Source organism: Ambystoma mexicanum, chromosome 2q (assembly GCF_040938575.1).
Source record: "Ambystoma mexicanum isolate Mex_15411 chromosome 2q, UKY_AmexF1_1, whole genome shotgun sequence".
Classification (NCBI taxonomy): domain Eukaryota; kingdom Metazoa; phylum Chordata; class Amphibia; order Caudata; family Ambystomatidae; genus Ambystoma; species Ambystoma mexicanum.
The window spans coordinates 125,195,599-125,216,807 of NC_090924.1; the positions used below are offsets into that span (position 1 = coordinate 125,195,599).

The following is a 21,209-nucleotide window of genomic DNA, read 5'->3' on the forward strand; positions in this document are numbered from 1 at the left end:
ATACAGCTTCTTCATTTCTGTGTTCTGAGGGATTACCAGTTGTAAGAAATGCACTTGCCGGTACAGTGATTCCCTGGCTTTCTCTGGCCCGAGAAAGCTTTTCCTCTGAAGTGGGAACAGAAGTTGGACTGCTTCTGCTGAACTTCCTGAAAGCAGAGCTGGCGGGAGGAGGGACTTTTTGAGTGCTGGGAAAATTTGAGCTGGAAATTTGCATCGGCTGGACAGAGATTGCTTGGAGCAGCCAAAATATAATAACGGCCATGGCGCTCAAGTAAAGCAGAAAGCTTTTAGTATACACCTTTTGCACTCTTGTCAACGAAGCTGGGCTCTGTGAATGCTCACCCTACGCAAGAAAAGAGAACAGACTTTGCTGGTGACCTAAATATATCTCGCCTGATCGAGCACGATCGAGCTCTGAGTGAGCAGCTGTGCAATGGTCATCTTTACCAAAAGGGAGATGCTGCTTTTTCCAGTGTCACGCCCATGCTCTCAGGGCTGGAGGGAGGAGGGCTGCTTTTTGTTTTTACAGGCAAAAGGAAAGGCCCAGCCCTCAGAGCTTCTGCCAATGCAGATCCCAGCAGGTGCAAAATAAAGGCTCTCCCCCACCTTGCCAGCTGCAGATTGATCAGAAGACTGCTAGTCTAGTGTGTTGGGCCACTTTCTCTCTTCTGTGTATCGTCCCCTCTTATTACATAAACAGCATAAGAGGAATAAAGGAAGGAAGGAAGGAAGGAACAGTGTATCGCAAGCACCTTCCACCCTGATGTCAATGGGCCACCAACCTTCGGGATGAGGAGGAGACCTGTGAAGACAGTCAGAGCGTGCCGACTGGGGCATTCATTTGGCTCATACACCGACAAGGCTTTCAGCGGCAGGAACAAACTTCAGGAATAGGCATTCTTGGCCTCGAATCCTAAGGGGGGTGCAAACGCTGAGGACAATTCCGTCAAATGCTCAAAGGACCGTGGCTCGTTGGTCTAGGGGTATGATTCTCGCTTTGGGTGCGAGAGGTCCCGGACGAGCCCAATCAAGGTGGTTAACTTGAGCTCCTTTTTTTTGTTTTTTCAATGTTATTTTCATTGGACAGACTCTCTGGTTTTCTCGGTAAGCAGTAGTCGATGAACAATTCACTTCCTGAACCTCTTTGCGTGCCATGTCCTTGCGACAAGCACTTTGTGTTCTCTGTTAGCTCTCAGTAACATTCCTTGATTTGCTTGTGAGTTTTGGCCGTCCGATCTCAAAGTGGAAATATGTCCTTCCCTCTGTACGCTGCATAGGCCCTCAGCTGGCATACTTGTATATGTGCGCATGCTTGATAGGACGTATGTTTTAGGCTGGATTGTGTGAGCTTCAGGCGCAAGGCATTTGATTAGTCTTTAAGCAGGTCCACTTGCACTGCCCTTTGCACCTGTTCTCCCAGTCCCTACAAAGGTGAGCAAGCAGCTGTTTCTGTAGTGTAGTGGTTATCACGTTTGCCTCACACGCGAAAGGTCCCCGGTTCGAGACCGGGCAGAAACACTCTCTGCTGGCATTTTACACAAAATAGTTTTTTTCCCCTTTAGTCACACACAAATGTAAAGTATGAACTTATTTGCGTTCCCATGGAAATAGCATATGCTCTCAAGAGCTTGAGAAATACACTGGGAAGGCAAGCATCCTCACATGTATTCTGTATATGGGGCCAATAAAAAAATGCACGCGCTTGCATTTTGTGTATGTAATGTTGCAGAGCACAGAGAGGATTTATTTTCCCTACTGCTGGGTATTTGGGTCTCTGGGATCACAGTTGGGTCCGCTCCGTCCTCTGAAATGGTCCATATTAGTTACATAGGTTAGTGTACCAAAGAAATAATACATTTTCATATACAGCTTCTTCATTTCTGTGTTCTGAGGGATTACCAGTTGTAAGAAATGCACTTGCCGGTACAGTGATTCCCTGGCTTTCTCTGGCCCGAGAAAGCTTTTCCTCTGAAGTGGGAACAGAAGTTGGACTGCTTCTGCTGAACTTCCTGAAAGCAGAGCTGGCGGGAGGAGGGACTTTTTGAGTGCTGGGAAAATTTGAGCTGGAAATTTGCATCGGCTGGACAGAGATTGCTTGGAGCAGCCAAAATATAATAACGGCCATGGCGCTCAAGTAAAGCAGAAAGCTTTTAGTATACACCTTTTGCACTCTTGTCAACGAAGCTGGGCTCTGTGAATGCTCACCCTACGCAAGAAAAGAGAACAGACTTTGCTGGTGACCTAAATATATCTCGCCTGATCGAGCACGATCGAGCTCTGAGTGAGCAGCTGTGCAATGGTCATCTTTACCAAAGGGGAGATGCTGCTTTTTCCAGTGTCACGCCCATGCTCTCAGGGCTGGAGGGAGGAGGGCTGCTTTTTGTTTTTACAGGCAAAAGGAAAGGCCCAGCCCTCAGAGCTTCTGCCAATGCAGATCCCAGCAGGTGCAAAATAAAGGCTCTCCCCCACCTTGCCAGCTGCAGATTGATCAGAAGACTGCTAGTCTAGTGTGTTGGGCCACTTTCTCTCTTCTGTGTATCGTCCCCTCTTATTACATAAACAGCATAAGAGGAATAAAGGAAGGAAGGAAGGAAGGAACAGTGTATCGCAAGCACCTTCCACCCTGATGTCAATGGGCCACCAACCTTCGGGATGAGGAGGAGACCTGTGAAGACAGTCAGAGCGTGCCGACTGGGGCATTCATTTGGCTCATACACCGACAAGGCTTTCAGCGGCAGGAACAAACTTCAGGAATAGGCATTCTTGGCCTCGAATCCTAAGGGGGGTGCAAACGCTGAGGACAATTCCGTCAAATGCTCAAAGGACCGTGGCTCGTTGGTCTAGGGGTATGATTCTCGCTGGACGAGCCCAATCAAGGTGGTTAACTTGAGCTCCTATTTTTTGTTTTTTCAATGTTATTTTCATTGGACAGACTCTCTGGTTTTCTCGGTAAGCAGTAGTCGATGAACAATTCACTTCCTGAACCTCTTTGCGTGCCATGTCCTTGCGACAAGCACTTTGTGTTCTCTGTTAGCTCTCAGTAACATTCCTTGATTTGCTTGTGAGTTTTGGCCGTCCGATCTCAAAGTGGAAATATGTCCTTCCCTCTGTACGCTGCATAGGCCCTCAGCTGGCATATTTGTATATGTCCGCATGCTTGATAGGACGTATGTTTTAGGCTGGATTGTGTGAGCTTCAGGCGCAAGGCATTTGATTAGTCTTTAAGCAGGTCCACTTGCACTGCCCTTTGCACCTGTTCTCCCAGTCCCTACAAAGGTGAGCAAGCAGCTGTTTCTGTAGTGTAGTGGTTATCACGTTTGCCTCACACGCGAAAGGTCCCCGGTTCGAGACCGGGCAGAAACACTCTCTGCTGGCATTTTACACAAAATAGTTTTTTTCCCCTTTTGTCACACACAAATGTAAAGTATGAACTTATTTGCGTTCCCATGGAAATAGCATATGCTCTCAAGAGCTTGAGAAATACACTGGGAAGGCAAGCATCCTCACATGTATTCTGTATATGGGGCCAATAAAAAAATGCACGCGCTTGCATTTTGTGTATGTAATGTTGCAGAGCACAGGGAGGATTTATTTTCCCTACTGCTGGGTATTTGGGTCTCTGGGATCACAGTTGGGTCCGCTCCGTCCTCTGAAATGGTCCATATTAGTTACATAGGTTAGTGTACCAAAGAAATAATACATTTTCATATACAGCTTCTTCATTTCTGTGTTCTGAGGGATTACCAGTTGTAAGAAATGCACTTGCCGGTACAGTGATTCCCTGGCTTTCTCTGGCCCGAGAAAGCTTTTCCTCTGAAGTGGGAACAGAAGTTGGACTGCTTCTGCTGAACTTCCTGAAAGCAGAGCTGGCGGGAGGAGGGACTTTTTGAGTGCTGGGAAAATTTGAGCTGGAAATTTGCATCGGCTGGACAGAGATTGCTTGGAGCAGCCAAAATATAATAACGGCCATGGCGCTCAAGTAAAGCAGAAAGCTTTTAGTATACACCTTTTGCACTCTTGTCAACGAAGCTGGGCTCTGTGAATGCTCACCCTACGCAAGAAAAGAGAACAGACTTTGCTGGTGACCTAAATATATCTCGCCTGATCGAGCACGATCGAGCTCTGAGTGAGCAGCTGTGCAATCGTCATCTTTACCAAAGGGGAGATGCTGCTTTTTCCAGTGTCACGCCCATGCTCTCAGGGCTGGAGGGAGGAGGGCTGCTTTTTGTTTTTACAGGCAAAAGGAAAGGCCCAGCCCTCAGAGCTTCTGCCAATGCAGATCCCAGCAGGTGCAAAATAAAGGCTCTCCCCCACCTTGCCAGCTGCAGATTGATCAGAAGACTGCTAGTCTAGTGTGTTGGGCCACTTTCTCTCTTCTGTGTATCGTCCCCTCTTATTACATAAACAGCATAAGAGGAATAAAGGAAGGAAGGAAGGAAGGAAGGAACAGTGTATCGCAAGCACCTTCCACCCTGATGTCAATGGGCCACCAACCTTCGGGATGAGGAGGAGACCTGTGAAGACAGTCAGAGCGTGCCGACTGGGGCATTCATTTGGCTCATGCACCGACAAGGCTTTCAGCGGCAGGAACAAACTTCAGGAATAGGCATTCTTGGCCTCGAATCCTAAGGGGGGTGCAAACGCTGAGGACAATTCCGTCAAATGCTCAAAGGACCGTGGCTTGTTGGTCTAGGGGTATGATTCTCGCTTTGGGTGCGAGAGGTCCCGGGTTCAAATCCCGGACGAGCCCAATCAAGGTGGTTAACTTGAGCTCCTTTTTTTTGTTTTTTCAATGTTATTTTCATTGGACAGACTCTCTGGTTTTCTCGGTAAGCAGTAGTCGATGAACAATTCACTTCCTGAACCTCTTTGCGTGCCATGTCCTTGCGACAAGCACTTTGTGTTCTCTGTTAGCTCTCAGTAACATTCCTTGATTTGCTTGTGAGTTTTGGCCGTCCGATCTCAAAGTGGAAATATGTCCTTCCCTCTGTACGCTGCATAGGCCCTCAGCTGGCATACTTGTATATGTGCGCATGCTTGATAGGACGTATGTTTTAGGCTGGATTGTGTGAGCTTCAGGCGCAAGGCATTTGATTAGTCTTTAAGCAGGTCCACTTGCACTGCCCTTTGCACCTGTTCTCCCAGTCCCTACAAAGGTGAGCAAGCAGCTGTTTCTGTAGTGTAGTGGTTATCACGTTCGCCTCACACGCGAAAGGTCCCCGGTTCGAGACCGGGCAGAAACACTCTCTGCTGGCATTTTACACAAAATAGTTTTTTTCCCCTTTTGTCACACACAAATGTAAAGTATGAACTTATTTGCGTTCCCATGGAAATAGCATATGCTCTCAAGAGCTTGAGAAATACACTGGGAAGGCAAGCATCCTCACATGTATTCTGTATATGGGGCCAATAAAAAAATGCACGCGCTTGCATTTTGTGTATGTAATGTTGCAGAGCACAGGGAGGATTTATTTTCCCTACTGCTGGGTATTTGGGTCTCTGGGATCACAGTTGGGTCCGCTCCGTCCTCTGAAATGGTCCATATTAGTTACATAGGTTAGTGTACCAAAGAAATAATACATTTTCATATACAGCTTCTTCATTTCTGTGTTCTGAGGGATTACCAGTTGTAAGAAATGCACTTGCCGGTACAGTGATTCCCTGGCTTTCTCTGGCCCGAGAAAGCTTTTCCTCTGAAGTGGGAACAGAAGTTGGACTGCTTCTGCTGAACTTCCTGAAAGCAGAGCTGGCGGGAGGAGGGACTTTTTGAGTGCTGGGAAAATTTGAGCTGGAAATTTGCATCGGCTGGACAGAGATTGCTTGGAGCAGCCAAAATATAATAACGGCCATGGCGCTCAAGTAAAGCAGAAAGCTTTTAGTATACACCTTTTGCACTCTTGTCAACGAAGCTGGGCTCTGTGAATGCTCACCCTACGCAAGAAAAGAGAACAGACTTTGCTGGTGACCTAAATATATCTCGCCTGATCGAGCACGATCGAGCTCTGAGTGAGCAGCTGTGCAATGGTCATCTTTACCAAAGGGGAGATGCTGCTTTTTCCAGTGTCACGCCCATGCTCTCAGGGCTGGAGGGAGGAGGGCTGCTTTTTGTTTTTACAGGCAAAAGGAAAGGCCCAGCCCTCAGAGCTTCTGCCAATGCAGATCCCAGCAGGTGCAAAATAAAGGCTCTCCCCCACCTTGCCAGCTGCAGATTGATCAGAAGACTGCTAGTCTAGTGTGTTGGGCCACTTTCTCTCTTCTGTGTATCGTCCCCTCTTATTACATAAACAGCATAAGAGGAATAAAGGAAGGAAGGAAGGAAGGAACAGTGTATCGCAAGCACCTTCCACCCTGATGTCAATGGGCCACCAACCTTCGGGATGAGGAGGAGACCTGTGAAGACAGTCAGAGCGTGCCGACTGGGGCATTCATTTGGCTCATACACCGACAAGGCTTTCAGCGGCAGGAACAAACTTCAGGAATAGGCATTCTTGGCCTCGAATCCTAAGGGGGGTGCAAACGCTGAGGACAATTCCGTCAAATGCTCAAAGGACCGTGGCTCGTTGGTCTAGGGGTATGATTCTCGCTTTGGGTGCGAGAGTTCCCGGGTTCAAATCCCGGACGAGCCCAATCAAGGTGGTTAACTTGAGCTCCTTTTTTTTGTTTTTTCAATGTTATTTTCATTGGACAGACTCTCTGGTTTTCTCGGTAAGCAGTAGTCGATGAACAATTCACTTCCTGAACCTCTTTGCGTGCCATGTCCTTGCGACAAGCACTTTGTGTTCTCTGTTAGCTCTCAGTAACATTCCTTGATTTTCTTGTGAGTTTTGGCCGTCCGATCTCAAAGTGGAAATATGTCCTTCCCTCTGTACGCTGCATAGGCCCTCAGCTGGCATACTTGTATATGTGCGCATGCTTGATAGGACGTATGTTTTAGGCTGGATTGTGTGAGCTTCAGGCGCAAGGCATTTGATTAGTCTTTAAGCAGGTCCACTTGCACTGCCCTTTGCACCTGTTCTCCCAGTCCCTACAAAGGTGAGCAAACAGCTGTTTCTGTAGTGTAGTGGTTATCACGTTTGCCTCACACGCGAAAGGTCCCCGGTTCGAGACCGGGCAGAAACACTCTCTGCTGGCATTTTACACAAAATAGTTTTTTTCCCCTTTTGTCACACACAAATGTAAAGTATGAACTTATTTGCGTTCCCATGGAAATAGCATATGCTCTCAAGAGCTTGAGAAATACACTGGGAAGGCAAGCATCCTCACATGTATTCTGTATATGGGGCCAATAAAAAAATGCACGCGCTTGCATTTTGTGAATGTAATGTTGCAGAGCACAGGGAGGATTTATTTTCCCTACTGCTGGGTATTTGGGTCTCTGGGATCACAGTTGGGTCCGCTCCGTCCTCTGAAATGGTCCATATTAGTTACATAGGTTAGTGTACCAAAGAAATAATACATTTTCATATACAGCTTCTTCATTTCTGTGTTCTGAGGGATTACCAGTTGTAAGAAATGCACTTGCCGGTACAGTGATTCCCTGGCTTTCTCTGGCCCGAGAAAGCTTTTCCTCTGAAGTGGGAACAGAAGTTGGACTGCTTCTGCTGAACTTCCTGAAAGCAGAGCTGGCGGGAGGAGGGACTTTTTGAGTGCTGGGAAAATTTGAGCTGGAAATTTGCATCGGCTGGACAGAGATTGCTTGGAGCAGCCAAAATATAATAACGGCCATGGCGCTCAAGTAAAGCAGAAAGCTTTTAGTATACACCTTTTGCACTCTTGTCAACGAAGCTGGGCTCTGTGAATGCTCACCCTACGCAAGAAAAGAGAACAGACTTTGCTGGTGACCTAAATATATCTCGCCTGATCGAGCACGATCGAGCTCTGAGTGAGCAGCTGTGCAATGGTCATCTTTACCAAAAGGGAGATGCTGCTTTTTCCAGTGTCACGCCCATGCTCTCAGGGCTGGAGGGAGGAGGGCTGCTTTTTGTTTTTACAGGCAAAAGGAAAGGCCCAGCCCTCAGAGCTTCTGCCAATGCAGATCCCAGCAGGTGCAAAATAAAGGCTCTCCCCCACCTTGCCAGCTGCAGATTGATCAGAAGACTGCTAGTCTAGTGTGTTGGGCCACTTTCTCTCTTCTGTGTATCGTCCCCTCTTATTACATAAACAGCATAAGAGGAATAAAGGAAGGAAGGAAGGAAGGAACAGTGTATCGCAAGCACCTTCCACCCTGATGTCAATGGGCCACCAACCTTCGGGATGAGGAGGAGACCTGTGAAGACAGTCAGAGCGTGCCGACTGGGGCATTCATTTGGCTCATACACCGACAAGGCTTTCAGCGGCAGGAACAAACTTCAGGAATAGGCATTCTTGGCCTCGAATCCTAAGGGGGGTGCAAACGCTGAGGACAATTCCGTCAAATGCTCAAAGGACCGTGGCTCGTTGGTCTAGGGGTATGATTCTCGCTTTGGGTGCGAGAGGTCCCGGACGAGCCCAATCAAGGTGGTTAACTTGAGCTCCTTTTTTTTGTTTTTTCAATGTTATTTTCATTGGACAGACTCTCTGGTTTTCTCGGTAAGCAGTAGTCGATGAACAATTCACTTCCTGAACCTCTTTGCGTGCCATGTCCTTGCGACAAGCACTTTGTGTTCTCTGTTAGCTCTCAGTAACATTCCTTGATTTGCTTGTGAGTTTTGGCCGTCCGATCTCAAAGTGGAAATATGTCCTTCCCTCTGTACGCTGCATAGGCCCTCAGCTGGCATACTTGTATATGTGCGCATGCTTGATAGGACGTATGTTTTAGGCTGGATTGTGTGAGCTTCAGGCGCAAGGCATTTGATTAGTCTTTAAGCAGGTCCACTTGCACTGCCCTTTGCACCTGTTCTCCCAGTCCCTACAAAGGTGAGCAAGCAGCTGTTTCTGTAGTGTAGTGGTTATCACATTCGCCTCACACGCGAAAGGTCCCTGGTTCGAGACCGGGCAGAAACACTCTCTGCTGGCATTTTACACAAAATAGTTTTTTTCCCCTTTTGTCACACACAAATGTAAAGTATGAACTTATTTGCGTTCCCATGGAAATAGCATATGCTCTCAAGAGCTTGAGAAATACACTGGGAAGGCAAGCATCCTCACATGTATTCTGTATATGGGGCCAATAAAAAAATGCACGCGCTTGCATTTTGTGTATGTAATGTTGCAGAGCACAGAGAGGATTTATTTTCCCTACTGCTGGGTATTTGGGTCTCTGGGATCACAGTTCGGTCCGCTCCGTCCTCTGAAATGGTCCATATTAGTTACATAGGTTAGTGTACCAAAGAAATAATACATTTTCATATACAGCTTCTTCATTTCTGTGTTCTGAGGGATTACCAGTTGTAAGAAATGCACTTGCCGGTACAGTGATTCCCTGGCTTTCTCTGGCCCGAGAAAGCTTTTCCTCTGAAGTGGGAACAGAAGTTGGACTGCTTCTGCTGAACTTCCTGAAAGCAGAGCTGGCGGGAGGAGGGACTTTTTGAGTGCTGGGAAAATTTGAGCTGGAAATTTGCATCGGCTGGACAGAGATTGCTTGGAGCAGCTAAAATATAATAACGGCCATGGCGCTCAAGTAAAGCAGAAAGCTTTTAGTATACACCTTTTGCACTCTTGTCAACGAAGCTGGGCTCTGTGAATGCTCACCCTACGCAAGAAAAGAGAACAGACTTTGCTGGTGACCTAAATATATCTCGCCTGATCGAGCACGATCGAGCTCTGAGTGAGCAGCTGTGCAATGGTCATCTTTACCAAAGGGGAGATGCTGCTTTTTCCAGTGTCACGCCCATGCTCTCAGGGCTGGAGGGAGGAGGGCTGCTTTTTGTTTTTACAGGCAAAAGGAAAGGCCCAGCCCTCAGAGCTTCTGCCAATGCAGATCCCAGCAGGTGCAAAATAAAGGCTCTCCCCCACCTTGCCAGCTGCAGATTGATCAGAAGACTGCTAGTCTAGTGTGTTGGGCCACTTTCTCTCTTCTGTGTATCGTCCCCTCTTATTACATAAACAGCATAAGAGGAATAAAGGAAGGAAGGAAGGAAGGAAGGAACAGTGTATCGCAAGCACCTTCCACCCTGATGTCAATGGGCCACCAACCTTCGGGATGAGGAGGAGACCTGTGAAGACAGTCAGAGCGTGCCGACTGGGGCATTCATTTGGCTCATACACCGACAAGGCTTTCAGCGGCAGGAACAAACTTCAGGAATAGGCATTCTTGGCCTCGAATCCTAAGGGGGGTGCAAACGCTGAGGACAATTCTGTCAAATGCTCAAAGGACCGTGGCTCGTTGGTCTAGGGGTATGATTCTCGCTTTGGGTGCGAGAGGTCCCAGGTTCAAATCCCGGACGAGCCCAATCAAGGTGGTTAACTTGAGCTCCTTTTTTTTGTTTTTTCAATGTTATTTTCATTGGACAGACTCTCTGGTTTTCTCGGTAAGCAGTAGTCGATGAACAATTCACTTCCTGAACCTCTTTGCGTGCCATGTCCTTGCGACAAGCACTTTGTGTTCTCTGTTAGCTCTCAGTAACATTCCTTGATTTGCTTGTGAGTTTTGGCCGTCCGATCTCAAAGTGGAAATATGTCCTTCCCTCTGTACGCTGCATAGGCCCTCAGCTGGCATACTTGTATATGTGCGCATGCTTGATAGGACGTATGTTTTAGGCTGGATTGTGTGAGCTTCAGGCGCAAGGCATTTGATTAGTCTTTAAGCAGGTCCACTTGCACTGCCCTTTGCACCTGTTCTCCCAGTCCCTACAAAGGTGAGCAAGCAGCTGTTTCTGTAGTGTAGTGGTTATCACGTTCGCCTCACACGCGAAAGGTCCCCGGTTCGAGACCGGGCAGAAACACTCTCTGCTGGCATTTTACACAAAATAGTTTTTTTCCCCTTTTGTCACACACAAATGTAAAGTATGAACTTATTTGCGTTCCCATGGAAATAGCATATGCTCTCAAGAGCTTGAGAAATACACTGGGAAGGCAAGCATCCTCACATGTATTCTGTATATGGGGCCAATAAAAAAATGCACGCGCTTGCATTTTGTGTATGTAATGTTGCAGAGCACAGAGAGGATTTATTTTCCCTACTGCTGGGTATTTGGGTCTCTGGGATCACAGTTGGGTCCGCTCCGTCCTCTGAAATGGTCCATATTAGTTACATAGGTTAGTGTACCAAAGAAATAATACATTTTCATATACAGCTTCTTCATTTCTGTGTTCTGAGGGATTACCAGTTGTAAGAAATGCACTTGCCGGTACAGTGATTCCCTGGCTTTCTCTGGCCCGAGAAAGCTTTTCCTCTGAAGTGGGAACAGAAGTTGGACTGCTTCTGCTGAACTTCCTGAAAGCAGAGCTGGCGGGAGGAGGGACTTTTTGAGTGCTGGGAAAATTTGAGCTGGAAATTTGCATCGGCTGGACAGAGATTGCTTGGAGCAGCCAAAATATAATAACGGCCATGGCGCTCAAGTAAAGCAGAAAGCTTTTAGTATACACCTTTTGCACTCTTGTCAACGAAGCTGGGCTCTGTGAATGCTCACCCTACGCAAGAAAAGAGAACAGACTTTGCTGGTGATCTAAATATATCTCGCCTGATCGAGCACGATCGAGCTCTGAGTGAGCAGCTGTGCAATGGTCATCTTTACCAAAGGGGAGATGCTGCTTTTTCCAGTGTCACGCCCATGCTCTCAGGGCTGGAGGGAGGAGGGCTGCTTTTTGTTTTTACAGGCAAAAGGAAAGGCCCAGCCCTCAGAGCTTTTGCCAATGCAGATCCCAGCAGGTGCAAAATAAAGGCTCTCCCCCACCTTGCCAGCTGCAGATTGATCAGAAGACTGCTAGTCTAGTGTGTTGGGCCACTTTCTCTCTTCTGTGTATCGTCCCCTCTTATTACATAAACAGCATAAGAGGAATAAAGGAAGGAAGGAAGGAAGGAACAGTGTATCGCAAGCACCTTCCACCCTGATGTCAATGGGCCACCAACCTTCGGGATGAGGAGGAGACCTGTGAAGACAGTCAGAGCGTGCCGACTGGGGCATTCATTTGGCTCATACACCGACAAGGCTTTCAGCGGCAGGAACAAACTTCAGGAATAGGCATTCTTGGCCTCGAATCCTAAGGGGGGTGCAAACGCTGAGGACAATTCCGTCAAATGCTCAAAGGACCGTGGCTCGTTGTTCTAGGGGTATGATTCTCGCTTTGGGTGCGAGAGGTCCCGGGTTCAAATCCCGGACGAGCCCAATCAAGGTGGTTAACTTGAGCTCCTTTTTTTTGTTTTTTCAATGTTATTTTCATTGGACAGACTCTCTGGTTTTCTCGGTAAGCAGTAGTCGATGAACAATTCACTTCCTGAACCTCTTTGCGTGCCATGTCCTTGCGACAAGCACTTTGTGTTCTCTGTTAGCTCTCAGTAACATTCCTTGATTTGCTTGTGAGTTTTGGCCGTCCGATCTCAAAGTGGAAATATGTCCTTCCCTCTGTACGCTGCATAGGCCCTCAGCTGGCATACTTGTATATGTGCGCATGCTTGATAGGACGTATGTTTTAGGCTGGATTGTGTGAGCTTCAGGCGCAAGGAATTTGATTAGTCTTTAAGCAGGTCCACTTGCACTGCCCTTTGCACCTGTTCTCCCAGTCCCTACAAAGGTGAGCAAGCAGCTGTTTCTGTAGTGTAGTGGTTATCACGTTCGCCTCAAATGCGAAAGGTCCCCGGTTCGAGACCGGGCAGAAACACTCTCTGCTGGCATTTTACACAAAATAGTTATTTTCCCCTTTTGTCACACACAAATGTAAAGTATGAACTTATTTGCGTTCCCATGGAAATAGCATATGCTCTCAAGAGCTTGAGAAATACACTGGGAAGGCAAGCATCCTCACATGTATTCTGTATATGGGGCCAATAAAAAAATGCACGCGCTTGCATTTTGTGTATGTAATGTTGCAGAGCACAGAGAGGATTTATTTTCCCTACTGCTGGGTATTTGGGTCTCTGGGATCACAGTTGGGTCCGCTCCGTCCTCTGAAATGGTCCATATTAGTTACATAGGTTAGTGTACCAAAGAAATAATACATTTTCATATACCGCTTCTTCATTTCTGTGTTCTGAGGGATTACCAGTTGTAAGAAATGCACTTGCCGGTACAGTGATTCCCTGGCTTTCTCTGGCCCGAGAAAGCTTTTCCTCTGAAGTGGGAACAGAAGTTGGACTGCTTCTGCTGAACTTCCTGAAAGCAGAGCTGGCGGGAGGAGGGACTTTTTGAGTGCTGGGAAAATTTGAGCTGGAAATTTGCATCGGCTGGACAGAGATTGCTTGGAGCAGCCAAAATATAATAACGGCCATGGCGCTCAAGTAAAGCAGAAAGCTTTTAGTATACACCTTTTGCACTCTTGTCAACGAAGCTGGGCTCTGTGAATGCTCACCCTACGCAAGAAAAGAGAACAGACTTTGCTTGTGACCTAAATATATCTCGCCTGATCGAGCACGATCGAGCTCTGAGTGAGCAGCTGTGCAATGGTCATCTTTACCAAAAGGGAGATGCTGCTTTTTCCAGTGTCACGCCCATGCTCTCAGGGCTGGAGGGAGGAGGGCTGCTTTTTGTTTTTACAGGCAAAAGGAAAGGCCCAGCCCTCAGAACTTCTGCCAATGCAGATCCCAGCAGGTGCAAAATAAAGGCTCTCCCCCACCTTGCCAGCTGCAGATTGATCAGAAGACTGCTAGTCTAGTGTGTTGGGCCACTTTCTCTCTTCTGTGTATCGTCCCCTCTTATTACATAAACAGCATAAGAGGAATAAAGGAAGGAAGGAAGGAAGGAAGGAACAGTGTATCGCAAGCACCTTCCACCCTGATGTCAATGGGCCACCAACCTTCGGGATGAGGAGGAGACCTGTGAAGACAGTCAGAGCGTGCCGACTGGGGCATTCATTTGGCTCATGCACCGACAAGGCTTTCAGCGGCAGGAACAAACTTCAGGAATAGGCATTCTTGGCCTCGAATCCTAAGGGGGGTGCAAACGCTGAGGACAATTCCGTCAAATGCTCAAAGGACCGTGGCTCGTTGGTCTAGGGGTATGATTCTCGCTTTGGGTGCGAGAGGTCCCGGGTTCAAATCCCGGACGAGCCCAATCAAGGTGGTTAACTTGAGCTCCTTTTTTTTGTTTTTTCAATGTTATTTTCATTGGACAGACTCTCTGGTTTTCTCGGTAAGCAGTAGTCGATGAACAATTCACTTCCTGAACCTCTTTGCGTGCCATGTCCTTGCGACAAGCACTTTGTGTTCTCTGTTAGCTCTCAGTAACATTCCTATATTTGCTTGTGAGTTTTGGCCGTCCGATCTCAAAGTGGAAATATGTCCTTCCCTCTGTACGCTGCATAGGCCCTCAGCTGGCATACTTGTATATGTGCGCATGCTTGATAGGACGTATGTTTTAGGCTGGATTGTGTGAGCTTCAGGCGCAAGGCATTTGATTAGTCTTTAAGCAGGTCCACTTGCACTGCCCTTTGCACCTGTTCTCCCAGTCCCTAGAAAGGTGAGCAAGCAGCTGTTTCTGTAGTGTAGTGGTTATCACGTTTACCTCACACGCGAAAGGTCCCCGGTTCGAGACCGGGCAGAAACACTCTCTGCTGGCATTTTACACAAAATAGTTTTTTTCCCCTTTTGTCACACACAAATGTAAAGTATGAACTTATTTGCGTTCCCATGGAAATAGCATATGCTCTCAAGAGCTTGAGAAATACACTGGGAAGGCAAGCATCCTCACATGTATTCTGTATATGGGGCCAATAAAAAAATGCACGCGCTTGCATTTTGTGTATGTAATGTTGCAGAGCACAGGGATGATTTATTTTCCCTACTGCTGGGTATTTGGGTCTCTGGGATCACAGTTGGGTCCGCTCCGTCCTCTGAAATGGTCCATATTAGTTACATAGGTTAGTGTACCAAAGAAATAATACATTTTCATATACAGCTTCTTCATTTCTGTGTTCTGAGGGATTACCAGTTGTAAGAAATGCACTTGCCGGTACAGTGATTCCCTGGCTTTCTCTGGCCCGAGAAAGCTTTTCCTCTGAAGTGGGAACAGAAGTTGGACTGCTTCTGCTGAACTTCCTGAAAGCAGAGCTGGCGGGAGGAGGGACTTTTTGAGTGCTGGGAAAATTTGAGCTGGAAATTTGCATCGGCTGGACAGAGATTGCTTGGAGCAGCCAAAATATAATAACGGCCATGGCGCTCAAGTAAAGCAGAAAGCTTTTAGTATACACCTTTTGCACTCTTGTCAACGAAGCTGGGCTCTGTGAATGCTCACCCTACGCAAGAAAAGAGAACAGACTTTGCTGGTGACCTAAATATATCTCGCCTGATCGAGCACGATCGAGCTCTGAGTGAGCAGCTGTGCAATCGTCATCTTTACCAAAGGGGAGATGCTGCTTTTTCCAGTGTCACGCCCATGCTCTCAGGGCTGGAGGGAGGAGGGCTGCTTTTTGTTTTTACAGGCAAAAGGAAAGGCCCAGCCCTCAGAGCTTCTGCCAATGCAGATCCCAGCAGGTGCAAAATAAAGGCTCTCCCCCACCTTGCCAGCTGCAGATTGATCAGAAGACTGCTAGTCTAGTGTGTTGGGCCACTTTCTCTCTTCTGTGTATCGTCCCCTCTTATTACATAAACAGCATAAGAGGAATAAAGGAAGGAAGGAAGGAAGGAAGGAAGGAACAGTGTATCGCAAGCACCTTCCACCCTGATGTCAATGGGCCACCAACCTTCGGGATGAGGAGGAGACCTGTGAAGACAGTCAGAGCGTGCCGACTGGGGCATTCATTTGGCTCATGCACCGACAAGGCTTTCAGCGGCAGGAACAAACTTCAGGAATAGGCATTCTTGGCCTCGAATCCTAAGGGGGGTGCAAACGCTGAGGACAATTCCGTCAAATGTTCAAAGGACCGTGGCTCGTTGGTCTAGGGGTATGATTCTCGCTTTGGGTGCGAGAGGTCCCGGGTTCAAATCCCGGACGAGCTCAATCAAGGTGGTTAACTTGAGCTCCTATTTTTTGTTTTTTCAATGTTATTTTCATTGGACAGACTCTCTGGTTTTCTCGGTAAGCAGTAGTCGATGAACAATTCACTTCCTGAACCTCTTTGCGTGCCATGTCCTTGCGACAAGCACTTTGTGTTCTCTGTTAGCTCTCAGTAACATTCCTTGATTTGCTTGTGAGTTTTGGCCGTCCGATCTCAAAGTGGAAATATGTCCTTCCCTCTGTACGCTGCTTAGGCCCTCAGCTGGCATACTTGTATATGTGCGCATGCTTGATAGGACGTATGTTTTAGGCTGGATTGTGTGAGCTTCAGGCGCAAGGCATTTGATTAGTCTTTAAGCAGGTCCACTTGCACTGCCCTTTGCACCTGTTCTCCCAGTCCCTACAAAGGTGAGCAAGCAGCTGTTTCTGTAGTGTAGTGGTTATCACGTTCGCCTCACACGCGAAAGGTCCCCGGTTCGAGACCGGGCAGAAACACTCTCTGCTGGCATTTTACACAAAATAGTTTTTTTCCCCTTTTGTCACACACAAATGTAAAGTATGAACTTATTTGCGTTCCCATGGAAATAGCATATGCTCTCAAGAGCTTGAGAAATACACTGGGAAGGCAAGCATCCTCACATGTATTCTGTATATGGGGCCAATAAAAAAATGCACGCGCTTGCATTTTGTGTATGTAATGTTGCAGAGCACAGGGAGGATTTATTTTCCCTACTGCTGGGTATTTGGGTCTCTGGGATCACAGTTGGGTCCGCTCCGTCCTCTGAAATGGTCCATATTAGTTACATAGGTTAGTGTACCAAAGAAATAATACATTTTCATATACAGCTTCTTCATTTCTGTGTTCTGAGGGATTACCAGTTGTAAGAAATGCACTTGCCGGTACAGTGATTCCCTGGCTTTCTCTGGCCCGAGAAAGCTTTTCCTCTGAAGTGGGAACAGAAGTTGGACTGCTTCTGCTGAACTTCCTGAAAGCAGAGCTGGCGGGAGCAGGGACTTTTTGAGTGCTGGGAAAATTTGAGCTGGAAATTTGCATCGGCTGGACAGAGATTGCTTGGAGCAGCCAAAATATAATAACGGCCATGGCGCTCAAGTAAAGCAGAAAGCTTTTAGTATACACCTTTTGCACTCTTGTCAACGAAGCTGGGCTCTGTGAATGCTCACCCTACGCAAGAAAAGAGAACAGACTTTGCTGGTGACCTAAATATATCTCGCCTGATCGAGCACGATCGAGCTCTGAGTGAGCAGCTGTGCAATCGTCATCTTTACCAAAGGGGAGATGCTGCTTTTTCCAGTGTCACGCCCATGCTCTCAGGGCTGGAGGGAGGAGGGCTGCTTTTTGTTTTTACAGGCAAAAGGAAAGGCCCAGCCCTCAGAGCTTCTGCCAATGCAGATCCCAGCAGGTGCAAAATAAAGGCTCTCCCCCACCTTGCCAGCTGCAGATTGATCAGAAGACTGCTAGTCTAGTGTGTTGGGCCACTTTCTCTCTTCTGTGTATCGTCCCCTCTTATTACATAAACAGCATAAGAGGAATAAAGGAAGGAAGGAAGGAAGGAAGGAACAGTGTATCGCAAGCACCTTCCACCCTGATGTCAATGGGCCACCAACCTTCGGGATGAGGAGGAGACCTGTGAAGACAGTCAGAGCGTGCCGACTGGGGCATTCATTTGGCTCATGCACCGACAAGGCTTTCAGCGGCAGGAACAAACTTCAGGAATAGGCATTCTTGGCCTCGAATCCTAAGGGGGGTGCAAACGCTGAGGACAATTCCGTCAAATGCTCAAAGGACCGTGGCTCGTTGGTCTAGGGGTATGATTCTCGCTTTGGGTGCGAGAGGTCCCGGGTTCAAATCCCGGACGAGCCCAATCAAGGTGGTTAACTTGAGCTCCTATTTTTTGTTTTTTCAATGTTATTTTCATTGGACAGACTCTCTGGTTTTCTCGGTAAGCAGTAGTCGATGAACAATTCACTTCCTGAACCTCTTTGCATGCCATGTCCTTGCGACAAGCACTTTGTGTTCTCTGTTAGCTCTCAGTAACATTCCTTGATTTGCTTGTGAGTTTTGGCCGTCCGATCTCAAAGTGGAAATATGTCCTTCCCTCTGTACGCTGCATAGGCCCTCAGCTGGCATACTTGTATATGTGCGCATGCTTGATAGGACGTATGTTTTAGGCTGGATTGTGTGAGCTTCAGGCGCAAGGCATTTGATTAGTCTTTAAGCAGGTCCACTTGCACTGCCCTTTGCACCTGTTCTCCGAGTCCCTACAAAGGTGAGCAAGCAGCTGTTTCTGTAGTGTAGTGGTTATCGCCTCACACGCGAAAGGTCCCCGGTTCGAGACCGGGCAGAAACACTCTCTGCTGGCATTTTACACAAAATAGTTTTTTTCCCCTTTTGTCACACACAAATGTAAAGTATGAACTTATTTGCGTTCCCATGGAAATAGCATATGCTCTCAAGAGCTTGAGAAATACACTGGGAAGGCAAGCATCCTCACATGTATTCTGTATATGGGGCCAATAAAAAAATGCACGCGCTTGCATTTTGTGTATGTAATGTTGCAGAGCACAGAGAGGATTTATTTTCCCTACTGCTGGGTATTTGGGTCTCTGGGATCACAGTTGGGTCCGCTCCGTCCTCTGAAATGGTCCATATTAGTTACATAGGTTAGTGTACCAAAGAAATAATACATTTTCATATACAGCTTCTTCATTTCTGTGTTCTGAGGGATTACCAGTTGTAAGAAATGCACTTGCCGGTACAGTGATTCCCTGGCTTTCTCTGGCCCGAGAAAGCTTTTCCTCTGAAGTGGGAACAGAAGTTGGACTGCTTCTGCTGAACTTCCTGAAAGCAGAGCTGGCGGGAGGAGGGACTTTTTGAGTGCTGGGAAAATTTGAGCTGGAAATTTGCATCGGCTGGACAGAGATTGCTTGGAGCAGCCAAAATATAATAACGGCCATGGCGCTCAAGTAAAGCAGAAAGCTTTTAGTATACACCTTTTGCACTCTTGTCAACGAAGCTGGGCTCTGTGAATGCTCACCCTACGCAAGAAAAGAGAACAGACTTTGCTGGTGACCTAAATATATCTCGCCTGATCGAGCACGATCGAGCTCTGAGTGAGCAGCTGTGCAATCGTCATCTTTACCAAAGGGGAGATGCTGCTTTTTCCAGTGTCACGCCCATGCTCTCAGGGCTGGAGGGAGGAGGGCTGCTTTTTGTTTTTACAGGCAAAAGGAAAGGCCCAGCCCTCAGAGCTTCTGCCAATGCAGATCCCAGCAGGTGCAAAATAAAGGCTCTCCCCCACCTTGCCAGCTGCAGATTGATCAGAAGACTGCTAGTCTGGTGTGTTGGGCCACTTTCTCTCTTCTGTGTATCGTCCCCTCTTATTACATAAACAGCATAAGAGGAATAAAGGAAGGAAGGAAGGAAGGAACAGTGTATCGCAAGCACCTTCCACCCTGATGTCAATGGGCCACCAACCTTCGGGATGAGGAGGAGACCTGTGAAGACAGTCAGAGCGTGCCGACTGGGGCATTCATTTGGCTCATGCACCGACAAGGCTTTCAGCGGCAGGAACAAACTTCAGGAATAGGCATTCTTGGCCTCGAATCCTAAGGGGGGTGCAAACGCTGAGGACAATTCCGTCAAATGCTCAAAGGACCGTGGCTCGTTGGTCTAGGGGTATGATTCTCGCTTTGGGTGCGAGAGGTCCCGGGTTCAAATCCCGGACGAGCCCAATCAAGGTGGTTAACTTGAGCTCCTATTTTTTGTTTTTTCAATGTTATTTTCATTGGACAGACTCTCTGGTTTTCTCGGTAAGCAGTAGTCGATGAACAATTCACTTCCTGAACCTCTTTGCGTGCCATGTCCTTGCGACAAGCACTTTGTGTTCTCTGTTAGCTCTCAGTAACATTCCTTGATTTGCTTGTGAGTTTTGGCCGTCCGATCTCAAAGTGGAAATATGTCCTTCCCTCTGTACGCTGCATAGGCCCTCAGCTGGCATACTTGTATATGTGCGCATGCTTGATAGGACGTATGTTTTAGGCTGGATTGTGTGAGCTTCAGGCGCAAGGCATTTGATTAGTCTTTAAGCAGGTCCACTTGCACTGCCCTTTGCACCTGTTCTCCCAGTCCCTACAAAGGTGAGCAAGCAGCTGTTTCTGTAGTGTAGTGGTTATCACGTTCGCCTCACACGCGAAAGGTCCCCGGTTCGAGACCGGGCAGAAACACTCTCTGCTGGCATTTTACACAAAATAGTTTTTTTCCCCTTTTGTCACACACAAATGTAAAGTATGAACTTATTTGCGTTCCCATGGAAATAGCATATGCTCTCAAGAGCTTGAGAAATACACTGGGAAGGCAAGCATCCTCACATGTATTCTGTATATGGGGCCAATAAAAAAATGCACGCGCTTGCATTTTGTGTATGTAATGTTGCAGAGCACAGGGAGGATTTATTTTCCCTACTGCTGGGTATTTGGGTCTCTGGGATCACAGTTGGGTCCGCTCCGTCCTCTGAAATGGTCCATATTAGTTACATAGGTTAGTGTACCAAAGAAATAATACATTTTCATATACAGCTTCTTCATTTCTGTGTTCTGAGGGATTACCAGTTGTAAGAAATGCACTTGCCGGTACAGTGATTCCCTGGCTTTCTCTGGCCCGAGAAAGCTTTTCCTCTGAAGTGGGAACAGAAGTTGGACTGCTTCTGCTGAACTTCCTGAAAGCAGAGCTGGCGGGAGGAGGGACTTTTTGAGTGCTGGGAAAATTTGAGCTGGAAATTTGCATCGGCTGGACAGAGATTGCTTGGAGCAGCCAAAATATAATAACGGCCATGGCGCTCAAGTAAAGCAGAAAGCTTTTAGTATACACCTTTTGCACTCTTGTCAACGAAGCTGGGCTCTGTGAATGCTCACCCTACGCAAGAAAAGAGAACAGACTTTGCTGGTGACCTAAATATATCTCGCCTGATCGAGCACGATCGAGCTCTGAGTGAGCAGCTGTGCAATCGTCATCTTTACCAAAGGGGAGATGCTGCTTTTTCCAGTGTCACGCCCATGCTCTCAGGGCTGGAGGGAGGAGGGCTGCTTTTTGTTTTTACAGGCAAAAGGAAAGGCCCAGCCCTCAGAGCTTCTGCCAATGCAGATCCCAGCAGGTGCAAAATAAAGGCTCTCCCCCACCTTGCC

General features: G+C 47.4%; 15 non-coding genes across 15 annotated transcripts; all 15 read left to right on the forward strand.

Moving 5' to 3' along the window:
* The first annotated feature begins 1,445 nt into the window (after positions 1–1,445).
* Positions 1,446–1,518, forward strand: TRNAV-CAC (transfer RNA valine (anticodon CAC)). Its single transcript has one exon. It is a non-coding gene; the product is annotated as a tRNA-Val (tRNA).
* Positions 1,519–3,290: 1,772 nt separating this feature from the next.
* Positions 3,291–3,363, forward strand: TRNAV-CAC (transfer RNA valine (anticodon CAC)). Its single transcript has one exon. It is a non-coding gene; the product is annotated as a tRNA-Val (tRNA).
* A 1,315-nt stretch (positions 3,364–4,678) lies between these two features.
* On the forward strand, positions 4,679–4,750 carry TRNAP-UGG (transfer RNA proline (anticodon UGG)). The gene has a single exon. It is a non-coding gene; the product is annotated as a tRNA-Pro (tRNA).
* Positions 4,751–5,170: 420 nt separating this feature from the next.
* TRNAV-CAC (transfer RNA valine (anticodon CAC)) lies at positions 5,171–5,243 on the forward strand. Its single transcript has one exon. It is a non-coding gene; the product is annotated as a tRNA-Val (tRNA).
* A 1,311-nt stretch (positions 5,244–6,554) lies between these two features.
* On the forward strand, positions 6,555–6,626 carry TRNAP-UGG (transfer RNA proline (anticodon UGG)). The gene has a single exon. It is a non-coding gene; the product is annotated as a tRNA-Pro (tRNA).
* Positions 6,627–7,046: 420 nt separating this feature from the next.
* On the forward strand, positions 7,047–7,119 carry TRNAV-CAC (transfer RNA valine (anticodon CAC)). The gene has a single exon. It is a non-coding gene; the product is annotated as a tRNA-Val (tRNA).
* Positions 7,120–8,909: 1,790 nt separating this feature from the next.
* Positions 8,910–8,982, forward strand: TRNAV-CAC (transfer RNA valine (anticodon CAC)). Its single transcript has one exon. It is a non-coding gene; the product is annotated as a tRNA-Val (tRNA).
* A 1,807-nt stretch (positions 8,983–10,789) lies between these two features.
* TRNAV-CAC (transfer RNA valine (anticodon CAC)) lies at positions 10,790–10,862 on the forward strand. Its single transcript has one exon. It is a non-coding gene; the product is annotated as a tRNA-Val (tRNA).
* Positions 10,863–12,665: 1,803 nt separating this feature from the next.
* Positions 12,666–12,738, forward strand: TRNAL-CAA (transfer RNA leucine (anticodon CAA)). The gene has a single exon. It is a non-coding gene; the product is annotated as a tRNA-Leu (tRNA).
* A 1,315-nt stretch (positions 12,739–14,053) lies between these two features.
* On the forward strand, positions 14,054–14,125 carry TRNAP-UGG (transfer RNA proline (anticodon UGG)). The gene has a single exon. It is a non-coding gene; the product is annotated as a tRNA-Pro (tRNA).
* Positions 14,126–15,937: 1,812 nt separating this feature from the next.
* TRNAP-UGG (transfer RNA proline (anticodon UGG)) lies at positions 15,938–16,010 on the forward strand. Its single transcript has one exon. It is a non-coding gene; the product is annotated as a tRNA-Pro (tRNA).
* Positions 16,011–16,429: 419 nt separating this feature from the next.
* On the forward strand, positions 16,430–16,502 carry TRNAV-CAC (transfer RNA valine (anticodon CAC)). Its single transcript has one exon. It is a non-coding gene; the product is annotated as a tRNA-Val (tRNA).
* Positions 16,503–17,817: 1,315 nt separating this feature from the next.
* On the forward strand, positions 17,818–17,889 carry TRNAP-UGG (transfer RNA proline (anticodon UGG)). The gene has a single exon. It is a non-coding gene; the product is annotated as a tRNA-Pro (tRNA).
* A 1,798-nt stretch (positions 17,890–19,687) lies between these two features.
* Positions 19,688–19,759, forward strand: TRNAP-UGG (transfer RNA proline (anticodon UGG)). The gene has a single exon. It is a non-coding gene; the product is annotated as a tRNA-Pro (tRNA).
* Positions 19,760–20,179: 420 nt separating this feature from the next.
* TRNAV-CAC (transfer RNA valine (anticodon CAC)) lies at positions 20,180–20,252 on the forward strand. Its single transcript has one exon. It is a non-coding gene; the product is annotated as a tRNA-Val (tRNA).
* The last annotated feature ends 957 nt before the right edge of the window (positions 20,253–21,209 follow it).